Raw genomic sequence first — 26,056 nt, 5'->3', positions numbered from 1 at the left:
GATGTCAGGATCAAAAGCAGGCAGAAAACCCATCTCCATTTCTAACTTTGAGCCTCAGCAGCTCTGAGTCCTTCTGAATGATATGGTCAAGGTAGATGTGAAGACTCATGCAAAGAAGGCTGCTGTCTTCTGAGCCTGCTATCCTCTGATATAATGGCTGGGGCAGGGTCTCACTACCAAGAGGGCTCTTTAATTCCATTTGAGAGGAGAGGGTTGGAGGCACTGGGAAATGAGACACTCCTTCTAGAGACCACCTGCTTTGTCTCAACAGCCAGAAGGAGGATCCTGATGAGCTTGAACCTGGAGAAAGGGTACCCCATTTTGCCTGGCACTAACTGCCAGTGTGTTTGTTTGAGCTGATGACCTTCTGAGAGTTCTGGGGACAGTGTAACCAAAAGTTTCTTTCAGAAGAAAAAGAAGGGTGACTTCAAGTGAGCCAGTGGGATACATCAAGATCTTCCTGGGCTCTGCAGTAGTTTTCTGACACTGAACAAGTCTCATTCACTAAGCCTCTGGTTTCTGGCTTGCAAATTAAAGAAGTTTTAGACTAGCACATTATAGAGAAAGCAGAAAAGCCACGTCCACACAGAAGACATGCCAACTATATGGGGACGAAGTACCTAAACAGAATAGCAGTGGAAAGCCTTAGACTGAGGAGTGGTAAGGCACCTCACTAGTACAAAAACGTGAGCAGTCTGAAGATGGAGAACAGGTCCTTCTCTTTTTAATTGCAGTAGCATTCACATGACACAAATTTTACCATCTTTACCATTTTTAAGTATACAGTTTACTAGAGTTAAGTATATTCACATGACAATATGAATATAAACAATGCTATATGAATATTCACATAACAATGTGAACATACTTAATCTCCAGGACTCTTGTCACCATCCCGAATTAAACTCTGTACTTATTAAACACAAATTTCCCATTCTCCCCTCCACCCAGCCCCTGGCAGCAATCGTTTTACTTTCTGTCTGGATGAATTTGACTCCTCCAGGTACCTCATGTAAGTGGAATCATACAGCATTAGTCTTTTTATTTAACTTAGCATAATGTCCCCAGAGTCCATCTGTGCTGTAGTATGTATCATAATTTCTTTCCTTTTTAAGGCTGAATAATCCATTGTATGTATGCACTGCACTTTATTCACTTGTCAATGGACATTTGGGTTGCTTCCACCTTTGGCTTTTGTGAATAATGCTACTATGAACATAGGTGTGTAAATATCTCATCATGACCTGCTTTCAATTCTTGTGGATGTATATCCATCCAGAAGTGAAATTGCTGAATCATATAATTCTGCTCTTAATTTTTTGAGGGATTACCACACTTTTCTATAAGGGCTGCATCATTTTACAGTCTTGCCAACAGTGCATGAGGGCTCCAATTTCTCCACGTCCTTGTCCACACTTACTTTTGGGTTCGTTTTTTGAAAGTAGCCATCCTAATGGGTTTGAGATGGTATCTCATTGTGGTTTTGATTTGTATTTCCCTAATGATTAGTGATGGTGAACATCTTTTCATGTGCTTGTTGGTCATTTATATATCTTCTTTGAGGAAATGTCTATTTCAAGTCCTTTGCCAATTTTTAAAATTAGGTTGTTTTTTGTTGTTGAGTTGTAGGAAGAGAACAGGTCTCTTCATGTTGATATCTTCAGAACATAGAATAACAACAACCGTGAAAAAAATATTTGTTGAATAAATATGTCCTGGGTTGCTTTCATCCAATGATCTTATTCTAAGATTTGATGTAAGTAATGACCAATAGCTAGAGTTGGAAATTAATACTGATGGGTAAAATACAATTCTATATTTAAACTGAGATTGCGTAAAAGACAAAGAGGTGAATTTTGGATTCTACCACTTAGTTGGATGAATGTGCCATGGACCAATTCAGTCTACTTGGCTTCTCTTGGTACTTAAGTTAAGCCTTGTGTTCATCAATAATGGGGTTGGGAAAGGAAAAAAAGGAGACAGCCATATAGTTACAAATTAGTGCTTCTTAGAAAAATACTTACGTAATAAAGGCAGTTTCTCTTCTTAGGAGGTTAAACAAAACTTCTGTCCATTTCTCATGGTCACCATCTTTGATTTATTTTGTGACATTTCCTTTCCCCCAAATCCCTCAAATCTTCTCAGTAGTGGCTTAGAAGAAGGATATGAAAAACAATTAGTCTGTGCCTTCTATCTTGCCACTGGACGGCAGTACACCTACACCCCTGCATGCCCTTAAGGAGAAATCTTTCTGTGAGCACAATCTTGACTTGTCCAATTGGAGAAGACTGGAGATTTTAGCAGAAACACTTGTTTTTATATTTATTCCTGAGTTGCTATGGTAGAATGTTAACGTCCACTTCTTCATATTTATCCTATAACCCAAAAGAACCTTGGCTTCCGTGTCATTTCTTCTGATACTTCTTCCCTTCCCTCAAGTCTAATTTACTTGTTACTCTTTTGTCTTCTTGTAGTGCCTATGCTAAAAAACCGCTTAATAACACTGCCATGTAACCAGTGATTTGTTGGTTTGGAGATCATCTTTGGAGAAATATCTATTTCAAGTCCTTTGCCCATTTTTTTTTTTAAATTTGTATATTTAGGGGGTGGGTACAAGTGCAGATTTATTACATACAATGTTGTGTCATAAACTCCAAGCTTTTAGTGCACGCATCACTTGAATAGTGAAATTGCACCCAATAGGTAATTTTTTAACCCTCACACCCCTTCCGCCCTCCTTGAATAATAGACATTGAAGACTACAAAGGACTATCTTTTGTAGTCTTAGTACCTTTTGTAGTCCTTAATATCTATTATCCTATTCTGCATGTCCATATGTAATTGGTTTGTTTTTTTTGTTGCTGTGTTTTAGGAAAAGCATAGATTTTTTAATGCTCATATCTTCAGAATTTAGAGTAATAACTACCATGATAAATATGCATGTGTCTGTATTTTACTGAGGGGAAGAAGAGGACTCATTTGACTTGCATCTCTAGCACTTGCCATGGTGCCTGTACATAGTGAGTGGTCAATCAAGACTTGTTAGTTGAGAGAGATTCTGGAGGAGTGGCATCAGAAAGATGGCAGAATAGAAGATTCCTTGGTATCACTCCCTTCACAAAAATACAAAGAAAATATTCAAAGACAAGAATAGCATCATAAGTTTACCAGAACTTGGGGGGAAAAGTGGAGAAACCCACTGGGACCACAGAAAAAAGAGAAGCCACAACAGCTAAGAGAAACAGTCGTTTCAGACTAGTGCACATTCTCTCCCCAAAGCCAGCATAATGCCACTAATAGAGAATTTCCCTAAACCAACAGTTTCTGAGGTGAAAGGAGGGAATTGCCGGTGGACATTTAATCTCGCTAAAAATCTGGGAATGTTTGCAGAAAGCTCACTTCAGTCCCATCCTGCGAGAAATGCTGATAGTGCCAGAAGGGCTGACCCATATGGAATGAATTGGGGTCAAAGAGCAGAGCACTAATTATAGAAACTGGTGTGCAGATCTTGGTGGCTATTTTGCATTCCAGTCAGTGGGGCCACCATGTAGAAGAGACTGTCCAGCATCAAATTGTTGCAGGGGACAGAGTCCATGGGAAAACTAAAATTCCTGGCTCAGTTCTTCACAAAGCCCAAGTACTTAGGTGGAGCCTTGCCTTGGTCCAGAAACAACTAAAAGGTCAGGATTAGGATCTGATGCCTGATCAAGTCTTCTCCAAATGAAAAACAATGGCAGGGGAGCAATATACTCCAGGGCAACATTTAACTTCCAGTGCTCACTATAAATTTTACCCAGACCAGGAAACAATAGCAGGGCAATGAATTAGTTCCAGTGCAATGTTTTAGTTGTGGTGCTGACTATAGTCCTTCCTAGAATAGCCAGAAACTACAGGCCAGTGTTTAAGTTATAATGCAAAGTAGTATAAGTAAAACACCATCAAAAACCTGAAAAACTGGAAGAAGTGGCTCTGTTGTCAAATGCACAGGCATCAATGTAAAGACAAAAGGATTGTGAAAACTCAGGGAAATACAACACTACCAAAGGAAACAAACAAAGCTTTAACAATAGACCCAGAAGAATTGAAGATCTGTGAAATGTCAAACAGAGAATTTAGAATAATTCTCTTAAAGAAGTTCAGGAAATCACAAGAAAATATTGATGGAAACTAAATAAAATTTACGGAACAATACAGGAACAAAATGAGAAATTTGTCAAAGAAATAGAAAGTTGAAAAATACAAATAGAAATCCTAGAAATAAAAAATAAAATAACTGAACTACAAAATTTATGAAAAAGTTTTAACAGCCTTGATCAAATACAGGAAAGAATTACCAAGCTTGAAGACAGAACTTACAATGAAATTACTCAAGTAGAAGAGCAAAAAGAAAAATGAGTGAGAAAGGGTAAAGAAGGCCTATGAGAATTACGGGACATGATCAAGCAAACTAACCTTCACATAATAGAAATTCCTGAAGGAATCAAGAGAGAAAAAGGCCTACAAAGCATATTTAAGAAAAACAATGGCTGGAAATCTCCCAAATCTGGAGAAAAATGACAGTAGCCAGGTACAGGAAGCTGAGAAGTCACCAATCAAATTCCACCCAAAAAGGAAATCTCTAAAGTACATCATAAATTAGCAGAAATCAAAGACAAAGAATACTCAAAGTAGCAAGAGAAAAGAGACATATCACATTTAATGGTGCCCCAATATGCCAATATGGCTTTTAGTGGATTTCTCAGCAGAAATCCTGCAGGCCAGGAGAAAGCAAAGTGCTTACAGGGGGGATGGGGGTTGGGGGAATAGAATTTGTCAGCCCAGAATATTGTATTTAGCAAAGCTATCCTTCAACAGGATATTTTCCCAGAACCCCCACCACCAACACCTCCCAAAAATGCTAAGGGAATTAATCAACACCAGACCTACCTTAAAAGAAATGTTAAAGGGAGTCCTTAAGTCTGAAAGAAATTAGTGTAATAACAATAACAACATGTAACAAGAAAACATTAGAAGATATGAAACTCAAGGGTAAAAGAAATAAAACAGAAAAATTTGGAATATTCTAATACTGTAATTGGAGTAAGTAAACCTGTTTTTTTTTAATTAATTAATTAATTTATTTATTTTTTTTAAGACAGAGTCTCACTATGGTGCCCAGGCTGGAGTGCAGTGGCACAGTCTTGGCTCACTGCAACATCTGCCTCCCAAGTTCAAGTGATTATCATGCCTCAGCCTCCTGAGTAGTTGGGATTATAGGTGTATACCACCATGCCCAGCTAATTTTTGTATTTTTTAGTAGAGATGGGGTTTCTCCATGTTGCCCAGGCTGGTCTTGAACCCCTGACCTCAGGTGATCTGCCTGCCTTGGCCTCCCAAAGTGCTGGGATTACAGGCATGAGCCATCTCACTGGCCATAGTAAGCCGCTTATATTTCAAGTAGGAAGACTAAAAGACAAAACTGTTGAAATCAATAACAACTACAACAATTGGTTAAGAGATAAGCAACAAAAAAGGTGTTAATTGAAACATTAGTAAGTCAAAATGTTGGAGGGGGGTTGTTAAAGTGCAGAGTTTGTTTTTGTTACTGATTTTTATTTGAGATCAAAGTTAGGTCATTGTCAATTTAAAATAAACTGTTATAATGATAGGATGTTCTATGTAAACCTGATGATAACCACAAAGCAAAAACCTAAAATAGATATACCAAAAATAAATAGCAAAGAATCAAAAAGATATTACTAGGGAATATCACTTAACTACAAAGGAAGGCAGTAAGGAGGGAAAAAGAAAGAAAATATCTATAAAACAGCTAGGAAACGAGAACAGTGAACAATCTAAAAAAGAAATCAAGACAGCAACCCTATTTATAATAGCTAAAAAAAAAAACTAGAAATTCACCCAAGAAGTGAAAGATATCTACAATAAAAATTATAAAACACCGATGAGAGAAATTGAGGAGTGTAAAAAAATTGAGTCCATGCTTACGGATTGGGAGAATTAATATTGTTAAAATTTCCATACTACCCGAAATCTACAGATTCAATCCAAAGCTTATGAAAATACCAGAGACATTCTTCACAGAAATAGAAAAAAAAAATCCTAAAATTTGAATGGAAGCACAAAAGACTTCAAATAGCCAAAGCAATCCTGAGCAAAAAGAACAAAGCTAGAGGTATCACACTACCAGACTACAAAACTCTAGTAAACAAAACAGCATGACACTGGCATATAAACGGAGATATAAATCAATGCAACAGAGTAGATAACCTAGAAATGAATCTACACATGTACAGACAGCTCATTTTCAACAAAGGTGCCAAAAACATACATTGGGGAAAGGATAGTGCCTTCCATAAATGGTGCTGGGAAAACTGGATATCCATATGCAGAAGAATGAAACTAGGCTCCTGTTTTTCAACATTTACAAAATCAAATTGAAACAGATTAAAGACTTAAATGTAAGACCTGAAATTCTAAAACTACTGTAAGAAAACATTGGAGAAATGCTTTAGGACATTGACCTGGGCAAAGATATTTTGGGTGAGACCTCAAAAGCCCAAACAACAAGAATAAAAATAAATAAATGAAATTATAGTAAACTAAGCTTCTGCACAGCAAAGGAAACAGTCAACAGAGTGAAAAGATAACGTACAAAATGGGAGAAAATATTTGCCAACTATTCATCTGCAAAGGGATTAATAACCAGAATAGATGAGGAACTCAAATAATAAAATAGCAAAACAACAAATAAATAACACCCAAATAATCCAATTGAAAATGGGCAAATGATCTAAATAGAAATTTCTCAAAAAAAAGCATACATATGGCTAACAGGTGTATAAAAAAATGTTCAACATCACTCGTATGAAGGGCAAATTAAAACCACATTGCACAAATTAAAACCACACTGAGATATCATCTTACCCCAGTTAAAATTGCTATTAAGAAGACAAAAAATAACAAATGCTAATGGAGAAAGGAGAACACTAATACACTACAGTTGAGAATGTAAATTAGTACAGCCACTATAAAAAACAGTATGGAGTATTCTCAAAAACCTAAACATAGACCTATCATATAATCCAGCAATCCCACCAGGGGGCATATATCCAAAAGAAAGGAAATTAGTATATTATCTGCACTTCTGTGTTTATTGCAGCACTATTCACATTAGATGAGATAGGGAAGCAAAGTTAGTGTTCATCAACAAATAAATAGATAAAATATGGTATATATACATAATGGAATATTATTCAGCTATAAAAATGAAACTTCCATCATTTGTAGCAACATGGGTAGACATCATGTTAAATGCAATATGCCAGGCATAGAAAGGCAAATACTGCATGTTTTCACTCATATATAGAAGCTTAACAAGTTGATTTCATGAAGGCAAAGAGTAGAATGATGGCTATCAGAGGCTGAGAAGGGTAGTGGGGTGGAGGGAATGAAGAGGTGTTGGCTAATGGGCACAAAAATAGAAGGAATAAATTGTAGTGTTTGATAGCACAGTGGGGTGATGATAGTTAACAATAACTTACTGTATATTTCAAAATAGCTAGAAGAGAATATTTGGAATATTACCAGTGCAAAGAAATGATAAGTGTTTCAGGTGATGGATATCCTAATTACTCTTATTTGATTGTTATATATTGTATGTGGGTATCAAAATATCCCACGTACCTCATAAATATGTACAATTATTAATGTATCAGTTAAAAAAGCTAAAAGGGAACAAAAGACTTATTGGTTAAATCCATCCAGTAGAATAAACATAAACTGATAAATGATCACTCATTCACCAGTGTGTCCAGATAGCATAAAACTGAGCCTAAAAGTAATTTACATATTTCTGAATGTACATTTAATACATACAATTTGATTGATGATGAATTATATTCCTTAGAAATTTACATATCTTTCATTAAAACTGATATCAAATATTTCTCAAATGTCTATTTTGACTCTGCTATTTCTGGTTTTTTTTTGAACTGTGTCTTTCTGACCTTTGCCATTTTTGTCCGTCGTTACACTCGTGTTCTGAAAGCTTTGGGATTTCCAAGTGTCAACCTTAACTAATCCTTGCCGCTTGGTTCCTGCATTCAATCAGTCACCATGTCTGTTCATTTTGTCTCCTAAAAATCCCTCAAATCTGTCTATATTGCTTCATCCTCCTGGCCCCTGTCCTGGCTCAGCCACCATCGTCCTTTCTAGGCATCAGCTCCTCAGAGGTCTCTCTGCCTTTGATCTTGGCTTTTTCTAATTCATTCTCCACATTTACAACTAGAGTGTTCGTTTCAGAGTACAGGTCACATCCCTACTTAAAAACCTTTTTTAAAACCCTTAAAACATCCATAGTTAAGACCATTAAAAAGGGCTTCCTGTCACCCTCAAAGTAAGTCCAAGCTTCCTAACCCAGCCCCTGGAGACCCTGTTAACTCCTCTAGCTTCCTCTTTCTCAACTCTCCACCTTAAGCTTTCTCTACTGCGATGAGGAGCACTTGTGTGATATAAGAATCTCCTCTGTGCCATTTCATCTCCCAGTATTCACATAGGCTGTCTTCTCTACCTCAGTTACTCTTCTGTCCCCTTGCCTAGCTGACATTTCATCTTTTAGACTTCACTTAAAACCACCACCTCTAGAAGACTTTTATGCACACTGGAGATGAGAATGAGTGGATTACCCTGCTATGACCCACTGTGCCTACTCCATTGTAGTTTATCCCTAGTGCCTAGCACAGTCCCCATCTCATAGTGGATACTAGATTGACATTTATCAAATTCATAGAAGTGCTTTTAGTTAACATGTATTGAGTACTCACTAAATGCCAGATGTGTGCCTAAAACAGCTTATAGATTTATCTCATGTAATTCTCACAACTCTCTTGGATGGTTATGCTCATTTTGACAGGTGAGAAAACTGAGGCTTGGGGAGATTGCACACAGGAAAGCAGTAGAGTTGCTGACATCTGCCCCCATGAAGAGCTGGCTGTCTGAGGGATCTGTGAGGGTCCTTCATATGTAAAATTCATTGAATCTTTTTAAGTTCTATTTGTTGCAAATATTTCCCCTAAGCTGTGATGCCTTCTAAAATTTTGTATTTGATTTGATTATGTTGAAGTTTAGAATCTTTTAGTTATTAAATAGTAAACCACGGCCCCTGCCACTCTTTTCTGGATGGTTTTTCTATGGATTATGCTTTAAAAAGTTCTACCTTTTCTAAGTTCAATTGGTCATGTACATTGTTACTTAATTTTTGTGGTCTCGTTGCTTTAAATTTAACTCTTTAAATCCTTTAAAGTTTGTCTGTGTAGAGTATGTGATGAGGAACTATTTCCCCCCCAAATGGTAAATTTTTCTAAAACCTTTTATTGGAAAATTCAATGCTTCCTGTAGGTTATGATGCTTTTATTATTTTTAATATTTTATACTTACAGCCTTTTGGGGGGAGGGCTTTTGCTAGTTGATATATGAATTCTTGAGCTACTACCATAGTGTTTTTATACCTTCTTTTTTATTTGGTAGGATAAATTCTGCCTCTGGTGTAACCCTTTCCCCCCAACAATCTTCCTTTCTGACATTATCTTAGTTGATCCCACTTACTGTTTTTTCAGATGATTTAATTTTTTTATCCTTGAAACATTTACTGGGATAATTCTTTAAAAATAAATATAACACATGTTTATTATATAAGTCAGGGAGTATAAAAATTAAAATAGATGTAATCCAGAAATATTAATAGTAATATTTTGTTTTATTTCCTCATGGTTTTATTCTAGGGGCCTATGGGTAACAGGGTTGGACTCATATTGAATACAACTTATGTCTTGCTTCTGCCTCCCTCCCCAGGTTACCTTGTAAGCATTTTCATATCTGATTAAATTTTGGAATCACGAGTTTTAATATTGCATGATACTCACTTAAATAAAATCCTGAAAATCTATTTAGTGATGCCGCTATTGGTGGATATTTAGGTTATTACCAACTTTTTCTCCTTTAAACAGTGTTGTAATGAAAATCTGTGTAAATGGATTTTTGTTCACATTTGATCATTTCCTTAGGGTGTATTTCTAAATCTGGGTCAACAGGTATGAGCAATTTTAAGGCTCCAAATTGCTTTTTTAAAAGATTGCACCAATTTAAACTCTCACCAGCAGTGTATGAAGATGTCTGTTTTCACTGCCAAAACTTGGGTATTATTATTTCATTGAGATTTTCATTGGGGTTATGTTAAATCTGTAAATCAATTTAGAAAGAATTGCTTTCTTTACAATATTGATTCTTTTCTTTCAGGAAGATAATGTGTCTCTATTTAATTAAATTTTTATTTTAAACGTCTCAGTGAAGTTTTGTTGTTTTCCTTATGTAAATCCTGCTTATTTATTATCAAGATTAATTCTGAGTATATAATGGCATTTTTCTCCTTTTCTTTTCAGCTATTGTGAATGCCATTAAAAAAAATTATATCTTTTACTTTTCCCAAAGTGTGTCCTGTAAGCATTCAGCCTTCCAGATGTTCTGTAAAAAACAAAGGGGTTCTGTGTTCAAACTGGTTTGAGAAAGACTATAATCTTCACATGGAAACCTTCATGACACATACAAACTTGAGAAGTCCTATTGAAAACAAACCTGTTTAACATTATTTATTATTACACCTAGCACCTACCAAACTTATTTGATCATAGACTATTTACTTATGTAAAAAATAAAATTTTAATGTAAAATCTATTATTGTGCAGTAGAGCTGATAGAGTTGCTCTGAGTCTAATGTCATGGACTGAAAAATGGCTTCAGTCTCCATTCCTCCCTGGAACTACACCCTTTGCTGTGTAACTGTGGAATGCTCTTCTGCTCTAACTCTGAGCTTGGCCTTGTGATTTGGCCAGTGGGACAGTAGCAAACATAAAGCACACAGTGGCTTTAAAAGTGGTCTTGCTCACCAGTGTACTCTTCTATGTCCATGAGAAAGACATGCCTGTGGCACCCTGTTGGAAGATGAGATATTGGGGCAGAGTTGAGTTATGCTAGTCAACCCAGTTGAAACCCAATGACATAATCCCCAAACCAGTCAACCTTCTTCATGAGCATGAGCTCAGTCAAGACTAGAAGAGCCACTCAGCTGGCCTTCAGACTCATAAGCTAAACCAATTATGGTTGATTTAAGCCACTGAGCTTTGGAGTGACTTGTTACACAGCATTATTGAGGCAGTAGATAACTGTTAGGCTCACAGTGAGCAGGTATAATATAGGTAGTTAGTTTAAACTTGATAGTCTTTATTAGGAAATTCTCTTTCATTGTTATTTTTCCAAATGGTTTTTACCAAAAAATGTTATTGAATAACTTTGGTGGCCACCATTGAGATTAAGTTTTTCTAAGTGATGTGGTATTTTGTATTAATAGACTTCCTAATAATATCATGTCCTGTCCTTGCTAGGATGAATCATTCTTGGTAACAGTTGATCATTCTTTTAATGTACTATTGAATTCCATATGCTATTATTTTCCTTAGAGACTTAGCATCTATATTCATAAGTGAAATTAGTTTATAGTTTACTATTTTTGTTCATCTTTTTCGTTTTTGGTACAAGACTTATGCCAACTTTATAAAATGACTCAGTTAGCTTTTCATCTTTACCGATGCTCTGGATCAGTGTTTATAATATGGAAATTATCTAATCCTTAAAGGACTAATAGAATTTACTGCTAAAGGCATCTGGTCATGGAAACTTTTGATAGCTTATTACTTACTTAATAGTTTTATTTTATTTTAATTTTTACCTCTGATGACTGGTCTTAAGGTCTTCTACTTATTTTTAATTAAATTTTTAGAAATTCAAATTACTTTTGTGATGGCCAATTATATACATCCTGTACTTTCTGTATTTTTGGAAGCTCTCTTTCAATCATTTTGGAATCATATCTGATATAATAAATATCAGGCTATTTATTTCAGTAACTGCAATTTAATATCAGACCTAACATAAATTTGTGTCTTAATATGATCTGATATATCTATGTATAACAGTATGGCTACCTGTGTGGTCATCATGTTTCCAACTTTTTGGTATTTGGGTAGTGGGAGTCCTGTCTCACAGCAGTTTGATGTGCTGCTTATGATTGGGGAAGACAGGCTAAAGTATTACGGATTCATAAATGATGGAAATTTGATATTTTGACGTGATTTCTGACCATAGTGTAAAAGAATACTTGAAAGTGAAACTCTTCTAAAAATCCTAGAACCGGATTGTCATATTTATTGGCCTTATGTTATGGTTAACATGGGATTTGAGGTTGAATACATAGTGTTTGAGAGCATCTTTTGCTGACCTGGGCTATTTCTCCAATGGCTTCAAGATAGCAAAGGAAAGGAAGGCACTTACCAGCCACAAAGCAGGATCTAGCTCTGTGCTCTGTAGCCTCTGCTGAGCTCTGCTAATTGTTCAGTTCTCAGATTTCAGGCACTTTGTTATGCTAGCAGCCATGGCAAATATTTATACAGTGCTTACCATGTGCCAGGCACTACTCTAAGCACTATTATCATATCATATCATTTTACTAATTAGAAAAGGAAGGCACCAAAAGGTTACATAATTTGTCTGGGTTCACCAGTTTGTGAGTGCAGATGTTAAGATTCAAATCCAGGCAGTTGGGCTCCATGCTCTGTGCTGTTAGCCACTCTGCAATGCTGTCTCTCAATCTTTTCCATTTTGCATTTTTTTTTATCAGTTCGCCAGAGTACCTGGCTCAGTGTTGGGCTTTTAGTAGATGTTGGATACTGTAGACTTTTTTATAGATGAGGATAGAAGAAGTGAAGAAAGAGAGAAAACAAGTTGAAGAGAAAAGAGTAACGTGGTGTCATGGGGAGAACCTGTGGATTCTGAGTTGAGACTTTGATTTCAGCTATTAAAAAAATAGAAACAATACAATATCATTCTCATAGGGTTATGGTGATGGTTTCCTAAGCAAAGGGCCTGACGTGTGATTAACACTTCCTGATACTAGTACTAGTGGATGATCATAAATGATGATGATGATGATGAATGATGACCATAAAACCAAACTCTTCCAGCAATTGGCTGTGTAATCTTGCTCAGGTCACTTGGCTTCCTGGCCCTCACTTTCTTCATTTGTTAGCCAGAGGACAACCTCATGACTGTATGACTGTATTAGTCCATTCTTGCATTGCTATAAAGAAATACTCGACACTGGATAATTTATAAGGAAAAGAGGTTTAGTTGGTTCATGGTTCTGCAGGCTGTATGCAAGCATAGAGGCTTTGGCTTGGCTTCTGGGGAGGCCCAGGAAACTTACAATCATGGCAGAAGGCAAGGAGAAGCAGGCATGTCTTCCATGGTCAGTGTAGGAGGAAGAGTTGTGGTAGGTGCTACACACTTTTAAACAACCAGATTTCAAGAGACCAGCACCAAGGGGATGGTGCTAAGCCACTCATGAAGGATCCATCCCCATGATCCAATCACCTCCCACTAAGCCCACCTCCGATATTGAGGATTATAATTGAACATGAGATTTGGGTGGGAACACAGATCCAAACCATATCAATGACCATGTGATCTGTGACCCACAGAGGAGATTGAGCAGAGAATACAAAGTAATGGCTACTGCTGAGTGGGGTATCTGTTTAGAGGATCCAGGGGACTCCCCCTGCATCTGGGCATAAAAGTTGGTGTCTGTCCAGCTCATTTCACTCACTTCAAGGCATCTTGTAGATGGAGAACTGAGCTAGGGGTGAGGGTGGTGTCCATATACCACCCTTCTACATATCACTCAATACCTTTGTGGCCCATCAAGAATAGAGTTGACAGACTGAGCAAACAAAAATCTAGGATGCTCAGTAAAATTCGAGTTTCAGATAGGTCACGAATAACTGTTATAAGTATGTCCCAAACATTGTATGGGACATACTTATACTAAACAATTGTTTGTTATTTAGACTCAGTTACCTGGGCTTCTCTGCCTGGTCCAATGTCCACATCTCCCAGACGGGGAGGCTGTGGTAAATCTGCACTGGGCCAACTTGCCCCTTAAGTCAGAGACCTGGGTTCTAGAATCTCTGTCTTCCCTGCTCCTTCTTCTTTGGGAGAAAAAAACAGAATCACTAAATGAGATTTTTTTGCTGTGAATTGCCAAGAGAAGAGCCTCTCCAGATTCAATAAGGCAATTATTATATCATGAGTAAATAACAATTGATTATTCCAAACAAATGTACCAGACTGTGCTTTAACAGAAATCTGTATCTATAACCTGTTGTAGTTGTTAAGTCAGAAGTAAATACGTTCTTAATAACCAACTGGTATTTATTTAATGTACAATAACTTGCCTGCTAAGCTTAAATGAAATGCACAGTTAATTAAAACTATTTCTGTACTAAGTCCTCTAGGGAAAATATTTTACACACACTCTGACTTGGGATTTTTTTTTCACCTTCAGTTCTCAACCCAGCCCCTGTTGATAGATTTTAATTTGATATGTTTAGAGGTCTGCAGATTTTTTTTGTTGGGCAATTCTCATCCTCCTCAGGGATATAGAAACTCTAAACTCTACTTATTTATTCAGAGTTCAGGAATCTTCAGGGAGACCTCAAGATGAGACTGCATGGGTTGGTGCCCCACAACTTGCTTCCACTTGGAGATGGTGGTTGCATCTGAATATACCTACTCACTCAAGGTTAAACTGGGCCTTTCACTTTGCATCTCTGAACTTGAGTTTTCCAATCTATGAAACAAATACAACCTCTCAGGTGTTTGACAGGTCAAAAATAATCAGAACACAATTTTACTTTTTTGTTTGTTTGTTTGCTTTTGTTGAGATGGAGTTTTGCTCCTTTTGCCCAGAATGGAGTACAATGGCGTGATCTCGGCTCACTGCAACGTCCACCTCCCAGGTTCAGGTGATTGTCCTGCCTTAGCCTCCCAAGTAGCTGGAATTACATGCACCCACCACCACACCTGGCTAATTTTTGTATTTTTAGGAGAGACAGGGTTTCATCATGTTGGCCAGGCTGGTAACCTTGACTTCTTAAAATGGTCTTCACTTGTGCCTGTCTCTCCTGCTGTGTGAATCCAGATTTGGGGCTTTTAGATAGCTTTGAGATGTTTGCTCATTTATCCACTCATTCATCTTCTCATTATTCATCAAGTATTAATGCCTAAGTGTCTACTGGACCCGAAGCCTCATGAGCGCTGTGATTCCAGAGAGAAAGTCCCACCTCTACCTGTGTCTCCTACAGAAGTGTAAATTTGAATTTATGCAGCTCCAGGAGTCATTTCACTCCCCTGAGTTTGTTTTCTTTTCTGCAAAGTGAGGAGAGTGCCTTCCCTACAAATCACTGAATGGCTGTGAAGTTCAAATGAGATAATGTATGCACAAACGCTTTCAAAAGTCTAAAGAATTAACATATAAATGTGTATTTCCCCCAACAGTGGTAGTCCTCGAGAGTCTCATGTGGGATCTGCTGATCTGCGAAGTGCTGAGGACCAAAGCATGACAACCTATGAATGCCAGGCAAGCTTGGTGTACCAGGGGATGGGCAGCTCAGCCTCCCAAAAAGACCCCTGGGGTGAGAGCTAGCCAAATAATTAATAAAGCCTGATGTTCATGTGGGATGTCGAGAATAGAAAGTACTTTCAAAGCCATGATCTCATTTGATTTTTATAGCATCCCTACGAGGATGGCAGAACAGACATCCTCCTTGTCAAGACAGGAGTAACCGAGCTTCAAAGATGGGATATGACTGGTCCAAGGTCACTCTATGCATAGTTGCCAAAAACAGGACTAGTACACAAGTCATGCCTTTACATCACAGTTGCTCTCCAGAGAACAAGTCTCTTCTCCAGTGGGCTGAGGACCTGAGGGTGTGGCTAGACCCAGACCTTGAGGAGTGTGTGCAGTGGAGGTGGGGCACCCTATGAATGGATTAGAGAAAGACTTGTTCCATGGTGCAGAATTTAGCAAGTGAGTTTGGACTGGATTTCAGGACCCCTCACTTCTCACTGGATTCTGTTACAGAGGATACAACCGTAACAGGAGTATCTCGTGGTCCTAGGTGGGTGGGGCATTGACTGGGCTGGATTGCCCCTGAAGGAGGTCACTGGGGCTGCTGACCTTCTAGGGACCACCCCAGGCTTCCTTGATGCTTTGATTATCTCCAACCTGCTCTCAGAGGGTATAATAAAAAGTTAATATCTGATTTCAGTGGGAAGCCATCAGCCGACTATAATTACTAGGGTGTGTAATATGAAAGGCTGATGTAATTATGATTCTGAGGTAATGGGGGGAGCACACTCAGCAAGGTTTTGTGCTAATGTTGTCATTTAGTACTTTGTCTCTCAAATTCTCTGCATTAATCGGATAGACTTATCTCTTCTGGTCTCTGAGATGAGTCTCCTTTCATATCCTTTCAGACAACAGTGGGTGTTTGGAGGTGGGGCTCAGATCCCAGAAGGGACTTCTAGGGCTGCCCAGCCTGTGCTGGGAACCACTGAGTTTTGCTTTTCCCATTCTAAGCCAGAAAAGAACAGGGGTGTGGGAGTGACAAGCCCACTCTCCAGTACTAGATCTGTCCCTGAAATGATCCTGGGGCTTCTGGCTCCTTGGCTCTCAGATTCCCCATCTTGGAGGTGAGGAGGTGGAAAGGATGATCTCCAAGGACATTACAACTGCATCTTGTGTTTCTTGGGACCCTTTCCCTATATAGGGGATGCCAGGCCCAGGCTTCAGGGCAACCAAAGGGACAGGCAAAGGGGGTCGGGGGAGCTTGGCTCCCTGGACAGGGAGGAGCTATTATCTGTGCTTTCCATTCCGGGAGCCACAAGCTACATGTGGCTTTTTAAGTTTTTCATTATTTAAAATGAAATGAAATGAAAATTAAATGAAGGCTTCCATTGCTCCATCTCCCTAGACACACACACTTCTAGTGCCCAGTAGCTACATGGGTTTGAGCCTCCCATATTGGAGAGTGCAGATTCAGAGCAGTTCCATTCTTGCAGAATGTTCCCTCGGCCGATGCTGAGGATGGCATTCGGGCTCTGGATATGGGGTGTTGGAGGGAAGGCAGGTTTGGGGTCTGGTCAGGCTTACAATCCTGGATATGTCATTTAAAGATAGGTGACTTTGGGCAAACCACTTAACTCTTCTGAACCTCTGTACAATGGAAATCATAATACCATTTTGTAGAGTATTCTGAGTATTAAATGATTTGAGCATCATTATGTTGAATATTAAATATGCAAAGGAGTGTCTTGTGGGACTGCTGCATTATCACCCTTTAGCAGTTCCTGACCCAGAAAGATGTCCTGTTGGGTCATTTTGGGAAGAGGTGACCTTGGGAAGACATGGCTCATCTGCCCTGATGTTTTTGTAACTCACTAAAGTGTTTGGGTATGTTATTTTATTGTTATTATTTTACAAACAAAGCTACTGCCTGCCTATTTCTTCCTTCCCTCCCCTCATCTTCTCTCTCCTACTCCCTCACCTCCACCTGTCATCTTTCTAAGGCTGCCACTAAGAATACAGGATATAAGTTAAATCAGAATTCTAGACAAGCAAAAAATCTAGTGTTTTTTTTTTTTTAAGGATAAGTATATCCCATGCATTATTTAGGACATACTTAGACTAAAACATGACTTGTTGCTTATCTGATACTCTAATTTGACTAGGTGTCTTGTGTCTTATCTGGCAACCCTATCCTCCTTACTTGCAATTTTGTTAGGCTTGAAGATCAGATGCTAGGCCAGAGGGTATGTGCTTGAGGTCTGGGGGATAGGTGTTGGGGATCCTCTCACATTTCTATATGTGTTTCTTGGTGCGTGTCTGCTCATGCGAGAAGGTGCAGGTGAGTAGACGGAATGCAGAGGTCCATATAGATGTGGGCAAATCTAAGTCTGGATTAGTAGTATGGACAGGGGCCACAATGCCATTTTGCGGGTTCCTTTCTGTGTTCCTGCCAGTGAACCTGTGTCTCTGTGTCCCAGGCCCCATCCTCTTGAGGCCCCAAAAAGGAACAGAGGAAATGTCTTGCTTGCTTTTTTGGTGATTGTTTGATGGTTTGACTGCATTGCTTTTTTCCCTAGGAGTGGACATGACTTGCAAGGCTTCAGCCTTGGCGGGGCATAGTCAGGGTGTGAGGAGGGGCTGTGGCTCAGGAACATCGGGGTCCCTGCTTCCCTCTCCCACTCCACCCCAGCCCTCCTGCAGACACTCCGTGCAAGTCACAGCCCCGCCTCCTGCCGTGATCCACTCTGGCCTCAGATTCTATCTCAGTTCCATCTCCTGTCTCGGTGTGGGGTCCAGCCTTGGGCTATGTGCCCTGTATGGGATGGGGCTGAAGCAGGGAAAGGCAAGGACATCAGTGAGCCTCTTCATGCAAACCTCACACTTGCCCCTCTTTACTTTTCTGTCCCTTCCCCAGTTCCCTTCTCTTGTCTCCATCCCTAGTGGAAGTGGAGGAGGAGCTTGAACAGTACAACCTGAACTCTAATACACAGATAGGTCACACATGTACTGCTTTTGGGTTCTTTTGACCATTTGTGTCTTTGAATAGACTGAGAATTATTCTTTGCTTCTCCTCCCACCATCCCTTTTACTCTGTTACAGGAATCCTCCACTCCCAGGTCATCTACTCATTGCCTCCAGATCCTTCTGCTCATCTAAGCCTGCATTCCTCTGCAGATGCCATCCCTTCCTGCCTCTTCTCTATTTTCTGCTTCCTTTATGATTTCCTGTCTCGCAGGCACTGCTCTGGCCCCACTACCCCTAGGAAGCCTGTGCTGGCTACCCTGGCTCTGGAACACACAGGCCTGGCCCACTTCCTGGGTGTATCTTCTGATGAAGAATATGTCCTCTCCTCAGACTCCTTGTAAACCTATTAAGAGAAGGAACTGGATGTAAAACCTTTAGCCTTTTGGTACCTGTCCAGAGTGTTTGGTGCACAAATATTTGGTGGTGAAATAATAAAAATACAGGGGGTCCCGTGGAGGGCATCCTAGTAGTGTTAGGGAGGTGACTTGATACTTCTAGCTGGGCCATCTTGCTCAGAACACAGTGACTCATGATATTTATTTATGTCTGTGCTTCTAGCTGAAGAATCTCATTTTCAAATAAAATATCATGCAGAGCCTTAATGTACTGAGCAGGGTACCAGCTCAACTGCTAGGGAGACACGTGAGGAGGGGTCACAGCCTGTTCACCCTGACCCCTGTCCCCGAGAAGGTCCTACAGAAGAGAATTAACGGTCCCTGATGAGATGCCATGTGCCTCCCACCTCATCATGTTTGGGAATCCACTTCTTGGCGTTCCTGGAATGCTCCATGCTTGCTTGACAGTTTGGTTGAAATTTGATGTTGTCAATTTGTGTTTGGTTTTCCTTTCAGCATCTCTTCCTAAAAAAATAATGTGGTGAGGACTTAGGACAAAACAGAGAGGGTCCAGTATGTGCTGCCCTCCCCTCTCTCACCCTCTCGGAGCCCTGACTCGTGCCTTGGCAGGGTTCAGACAACCTTGCGGCTGCCTTGTTTCACATCAGACCTGTTCCTCACCCTGGACTGTAAACATCAAACTGATCTTTGACAGGTTGTGACACACTCCGGTGCTGGAAGAATTTTTTAGCTGTCAGGCAGGAGTGGCAGATGGGCCTGTCTCTCAGAACCTTTACTGGGCTTTGGCACATCTGCTGGGGGCTGCGGAGACACCCTACCCCTCCAGGCAGGTGCTTCTGCTCCTCTCTGCTTTATGATGCTGGGCTGGTCCTGGTGGGAGCTGGAGGGAACAAAGGATTTGGGGTAAAGCATCAATAACAGCTCCCTTTCTGGTGTTTCTCAATATCCACTTGCCCTCTGTAAAGGTCTGAGAGTAGAACCTAGCCAGGTTGGTGATATCAGATCCATCCCTATTGGGAGGACACGGAAGGAATGCTATTCTTTGAAGTGTATAACCTGTTGCAGCTTGCAAGGCGTTTTCTGATGCATTATCCTCTGTATCTGTTAGGAGGTCTATGAGGTAGGTAGGGATAAGCTCTCATTTTGTATGTGAGGAAATTGAGGTTAGTGTTTAAGTGAATTTCTAGCTAGTGGTAATTCTGGGTCTAAAGCTGAGGATACAACCATAAAGTGAGACCAATAATAATTGAAGGCAAATATTTTTTCCAGCTTTAAAAAAATCTACCAGGCATTATTGTAACTGTTTTACACATATCAACTCATTTATTTTTCCTCCCAAAACACTTTGATGCAGGTATTATGATTGTGCCCATTTTATGGAGAAAGGAGGTAGAGGTACTGAGAGGTCAGTCACTTGGCCAAGGTCATCAGCTGGGAAGAGGCTGGGAAAGGGTTTCAACTCTGACAGTCTGGCTCCAGCATTCTCTATGGCTGTTTCACCAATTCTTTGCCTGCCTACTTTGCAGAGTTGCCATGAAGTTCGGATGAGCCAATGGATGATAAAGCACTTAGAAAAGCATAAAATTTTTATGCAAACGCAAGGTGATTTATGGACAGCTTGCTCCTTCACCAGATACTGGGATGACAGTCAAATTTGACTTTTTAATTAATTTGAAGGCAAGCCTGTCAGGTGGAGGCAGGGAACACCAGCCCAATCAGACTCTAAGAACATCTCTGTCTTTTTTGATGTCTTCAGATGGCTTTGGTTTTTTCTCATTAAATCCTTGATTCCTGGTCTATTGAGAATTTTAGTCAGGTATATATTTGTTAAATAGTGAAATAGCCTCAAGAATCAGATGGGAGCAGGCTTTGAGACCACTGACCCACTCAGCCTGGTGAATATTTAACCTGGATTTTTAAAAATAACTATCTATGGACCTGTCATTTATGGCTCTTTCTAGGCCCTTGCAAAATTGATTTCATGTGTATTTTTTTTATCACATATCATCCCCTTCTAATAAAGGCTGTCCACCCACAGACTCTCATGGAGAAGCAACATGGAACTCCAGAATCAATGCAGGTGGGCAGGAGGGGAGTCTGGGTGAGAAATGGAGAGAAGGATCTGAGAGGTCACCCCATGCACACCTCCAGTCCTCACTCCCAGCACTGCCATTGGCAGGCATATCTGAATGACTAGAGCAATGAGGACCACCTGCCATTTGTATCACCACCCCATTGGGTCCCTATCTTTGACTCAAGTGGAGTCAGAACACATCCGTAGTTGGTGTTCTACCTTTCTCAACAGTCCTGTAATTTTCTCGAGTGCACTCGGTTTTCTGCTTCTAGTTAGGTGAAAAGTCCAATCGTACACACAGTCCTTACATAGGACCACATCTTTTGGGCAGAGATCTGGTTGGCAGAATCGGAGCTTGACTTTTCTTGACCTCTTTGCTCCCATTGTCTTGTTCCTGATCTATTCTCACTGAGTTTAGGATTTCCACACCTTAGGGTCCTTTGCTTCCCAGGGCGATCCATGTTTTACCCTAAGTTTGTTGCTGTGGGATCCTGCCCTCACCTGCCTCTTGGGATTTATCACACCTGCTTGTCTAGTCTTTCCTTGATGTTCACACATCGGGATCACTATGGTTTGCAAGAGGTAGCAACAACATGAATAAAGCAGAATGACCTTGAAAGCAATAAACTTGGTTCCACTAGTGATCAGAGAATCACTCTCATCACTCTTGAAGTCTAAAATCCAAATATTCAGAAGGAAATCGGTGAGGTCATAGCCATGTTTCATCTATTTTTCAAAAAGTTCTTTATTTTGTATTCTTTTCCTTTTCACCAATGGGAACCTAAGCTAAGGACCTCAAAAAAATACAAATCTTACAATGCAATGAATAAAGTCTTTAAATTCTTATAATTAAAAAATCTTAAATTTGCAATCACAAATGGAGAATCTTCCGCGTTTCAGAAACCATATTGGGCATGTTACAGGTTTCATCTAGTTTAATAATGTAAAATTGATCACATGAGGATTACACAAATGAGAAACGTCAGAGTCAGTATTCTGTACTCTGGGTAAAATGACTATTTGAGCTTGATGTAAGGTCATTGACCCCTTCCGATTACTAAACTGGGAACACAAAGACTCCACATCCCCCTGATGTTGTAATGGAGTTTAGTAGGGTGATAGCATTCCTCATACAGTGGCATAGGTGAACAACAGAGCAAGTGGCAAGAGAGGACCCAGGCCTCAGAGACTTATGGGCGTAACCCACATCCACAGTCAGTCCTGAACATCAAGTGAGGTTAGCAAGCATGAATGGCCAGCTTATGATTTGCTCATTCCTGATTCAGGTACTAGAGAGAAGGATCCAGAGGAAAACATAAGTCCTGGCTGTCTTCCTTAAGTACTTCAGAGATGTAGCCAACACAGTGGAAATATGCAAAAAGTATTAAAAGTAGACAGAGGATAAAGACCCAGGTAAGTGGGACAGCCAAAATGGAACATTTAGGATTCTAAATAAAACCCAATGGATCAAGCTGGAAAACATTTGTCAATGTTTCAAGCACTATGCTAAGTGCTTTGGGAATCACCAAAGCTGTAACAGGGGGCCCTTCTCCTGGAAGAATCTGCACTGCCATTGGAATCTGCATCTCATCAGAGAGCCAGAATTCACCTCGACCCACCAACAGAAGTGCTGGACTGGGACACACAGCCTAGAAGGCCAATGGGACTTTATTCTGGGGGATGATGTCCCTTTAAATTCCTCCTCCATTCTGTTTCTGTTCACAGATCCTTGGCTGGCACTAATGTGCCCTTCTTGAGCACAACTGGGAAGTCATAGTAGGAGGGGCTCTTGATGCCACCTGCCACATTTAACAGGGACGTAGGGTGGCTGATGAGTTCCACAGCTCATCCTTAATTAGGAAAGCCGCTAAAAACGCCACCAGAGAGCCCTGCCCAGAGCTGCGAAGCGTCTGTTTGCTAATGCCGAGTTGCTTGGATTGATTGATACTTGTTTTGTGATTCCTTCCGTCAGCTTTCTCGGGTCCAGCCATCTGTTTTCTACCCAACAAGAGGCACGTTGGCTCCAGTCCTTGCCTGATTTGCAGCAGCGATGACATAATGGTGGGTTGGGGGCTTAAACTGGGGGCTTGGCAGTGATTTGTTTTTGGCACAGTATCTTTGCTGAGAGAATGTGGCCATCTTGGGCTGGAACAACTTCTTGGGCTTTGGGTTTTATTGTCTGAGACTCAGGAAAAGTTAGCAGAGGTAATCTGGAGCACCTGATGATATTCCTTGACCTGCTGTGAGGAAGCTCACTGCCTTCTTTAAGTCCACTCAACAGCTCTTTCCACTCCATACCTCATCTTCCAGGACATTGTAATGTCTGCCCACTGGAACAAAGTCACACGTAACTTACACCTATATTTGTTGTTGTTGTTTTTTCTTTGTTTTGTTTTTTTGAGACAGTATCTCACTCTGTTGCCCAGGGTGGAGTGCAGTGGCACCATCTCAGCTCACTGTGACCTTCACCTCCCAGGTTCAAGCAGTTCTCCTGCCTCAGCCTCCCGAGTAGCTGGGACTGCAGGCGTCTGCCACCATGCCCTGCAAATTTTCTGTATTTTTAGTAGAGACTGGGTTTTGCCATGTTGGCCAGGCTGGTCTCAAACTCCTGCCCTCAGGATATCCACCCACCTCGGCCTCCCAAAGTGCTAGGATTACAGGAGTGAGCCACCGCACCTGGCCACATCTATTTTTTTTTTTAATAGATGTTGTTTTACTCTGTCACCCAGGCTGGCGTGGGGCCTCCACCTGCTGGGCTAAGGAGATCCTCTCATCTGAGCCTCCCAAGTATCTGGGACTACAGGTTTGAGCCACCATACCTGGCTAATTTTTTGTAGAGATGCAGTCTCGCTGTGTCGCCCAAGCTAGTCTTGAATTCCTGGCATCCAGTGATCCTCCTGCCTTGGCCTCCTGAACTGCTGAGATTACAGGTGTGAGCCACTGCACCTGGACTCACCACTGCTGCTTTTGAGGCCAAGGCCTTCCTTTTCTGGCAATAATCTTATTAAAAAGTATATTGGGAGAGAAAACAAGAAAGTAAGGCATAACCTCTGCAGTCTGAGAGCTTATAGTTTTGGTTGGAAACACACACAAACATACACACACACTTAAAGATCTGAGGAAAATGAAGGAGGAGTTACAGCAAAATCAAGATTTAAATTATGTTAGTAGTAGTCCTAAGAAATGAAGAGATCAATAGGGTTTAAAATGGAGAAAAAGTCTTTAAAAGGGAGGCAACTCATGATTAGACCCTTAAAGCCTGGATAATATTTGGGTAAGTGAAGCAACAAGGAATGGGTGGAGAAGAAATGTATTTAACACATAAATACAGTACATGTATGCTATGCATATGGGCTAAACTTTGCTTTTGAATAACAGCCTGGTTGTTAAAAGAAAGGCCAGAAAAATGCTAAATTGCTAAACTGTGTCTGCTAAATTACTTCCCCAGCATCATTCTGAGGTTGTTGATGGAATCAGCAGAGGAGAAGGACTGTGAGCCCCAGAGGGAAAGTCCCTGAAAAGCTCATCCATGTTGGGCAGGGCTGGCTGGGTGAGGTGCGTGGCTGTATTGGGGTTCTCTAGAGGGACAGAACTAATAGCATATATATATATATACACACACACACACACACACATATACACACACACATATACACGCACACACATATACGTGTATATGTGTTTATAAGTTTATTAAGGAGTATTAAGTCACATGATCACAAGGTTCCACAACAAGCTGTCTGCCTGCAAGCTAAGGTGCAAGGAAGGCAATCCAAGTCCCAAAGCTGAAGAACTTGGAGTCAGATGTTCGAGGAAAGGAAGTATCCAGCACGGGAGAAGGATGTAGGCTGGAAGGCTAAGCCAGTCTAGGCTTTTTGCATCCTTCCACCTATTTTTATTCTGGCTGAGCTGGCAGAATTGTCCCCACCCAGATTAAAGGTGTGTCTGCCTTTCCCAGTCCACTGATGCAAATGTTAATCTCCTTTGGCAACACCCTCACAGACACACCCAGGAACAATACTTTGCATCCTTTCATCCAATCAAGTTGACACTCAGTATTAACCATCACAGAGTCTGGGTAGGGGAGGCTCAGTGCTGTTCTCACCAGCATGCCAAGTTCTGGCTCCACTCAGTGGGCTCTGTGCACTGAGCAGGCAGAGAGGAGAGTCCAACTCATCAAATACCTGGGATGTTTGGCAATAGCATAATTCCAGTCACTGTCGTGGTTTGCAGGAAGCAACACACAACTGCAAAGGCCCACAAGAATTGAGGACACCAAGGGGAAGCAAGCAAGTTGAGGATCTGGGCACATAACTGGTTGTGGTGGGAATTAAATTCCTGACTAGGGTAAGAGAGGCAGAAGTTCAGCCACACACAATGGAAGAGTAGAGAATCATGTGCATTGAGGTATCTGTGGATTTGAGAAGCCACAGTTCTCCCCTGGCACTTGGCATACAGGCTCATAGGCAGTAAGACAGATTCCAGAGCACTGGGATAGGGCTGAGGCCTCAGGGATGCATTCTCAGTTCAGTAAGGGACTGTTGATTTGAATTACAAGGGCTTCCTATCCCTGGCAGGGCTGAGCAGAATAGGGGCTGCAGGCAGAGGGCATCAGCGGTCCTACTGAGCTGTGGGGAGCTGGGACAGGTAAAGGTAAGGAGAAAGAGCAGTGTCTGAACAACATTTCTAAAAGGTTTTCCAGGAAAACAAACCAAAAAAAAAAAAACTCCAAGGCCAAGGAAAACACCCAGTAAGGGGAGGCGAGAGCTTGTGACTCTGCTAGAGTGAAGTTCAGGCAATACTGGCAGGAATGATCACTCAGAATTTAACTGCTCAGAAAAGCTGACAGCAGTAAAAAAAGAATTGCTAAGTAAGGCACCAAGTTCGGGGTTTACAAGTCACGAGAAAAAACAGTACATTTGTGTTTTTACTTAATTATCTTTACTGAAGATTTAGCATTTCACTTTTGGTTGCAAAGTGTATAAACTACACTTTCTTTTAACATAGTAGTCGTTAATTAGTAGTTAATAAATTAACTACAAATTTGTTTTAAAATTTAAAAGGTATATATATCTATGTTCATATACA

The 26,056-nt window shown here is 40.5% G+C and overlaps 2 long non-coding RNA genes across 4 annotated transcripts in view; both read left to right on the top strand.

The window, feature by feature from the left end:
- The window catches only part of LOC129060916 (uncharacterized), a 28,425-nt gene extending 12,886 nt beyond the window's left edge, over positions 1-15,539 (top strand). The window contains exon 3 of the long non-coding RNA XR_008527809.2: positions 15,442-15,539. This is a non-coding gene — a long non-coding RNA (uncharacterized LOC129060916). The remainder of the gene's footprint in view (positions 1-15,441) is intronic.
- A 6,646-nt stretch (positions 15,540-22,185) lies between these two features.
- LOC129060917 (uncharacterized) overlaps positions 22,186-26,056 on the top strand; it is a 31,009-nt gene continuing 27,138 nt past the window's right edge. For 2 of the 3 annotated variants that reach the window (XR_008527812.1, XR_008527810.1), the window contains exons 1-2: positions 22,186-22,381; positions 22,941-23,029. This is a non-coding gene — a long non-coding RNA (uncharacterized LOC129060917). Of the gene's footprint in view, positions 22,382-22,940; positions 23,030-24,416; positions 24,524-26,056 lie in introns of all 3 variants that reach the window. The other variant, XR_008527811.1, reaches the window with a different exon arrangement.

Source organism: Pongo abelii, chromosome 7 (genome assembly GCF_028885655.2).
Source record: "Pongo abelii isolate AG06213 chromosome 7, NHGRI_mPonAbe1-v2.0_pri, whole genome shotgun sequence".
NCBI lineage: Eukaryota > Metazoa > Chordata > Mammalia > Primates > Hominidae > Pongo > Pongo abelii.
Note: the sequence above shows the minus strand (reverse complement) of the source record. Positions and strands in the feature narration are given on the sequence as shown.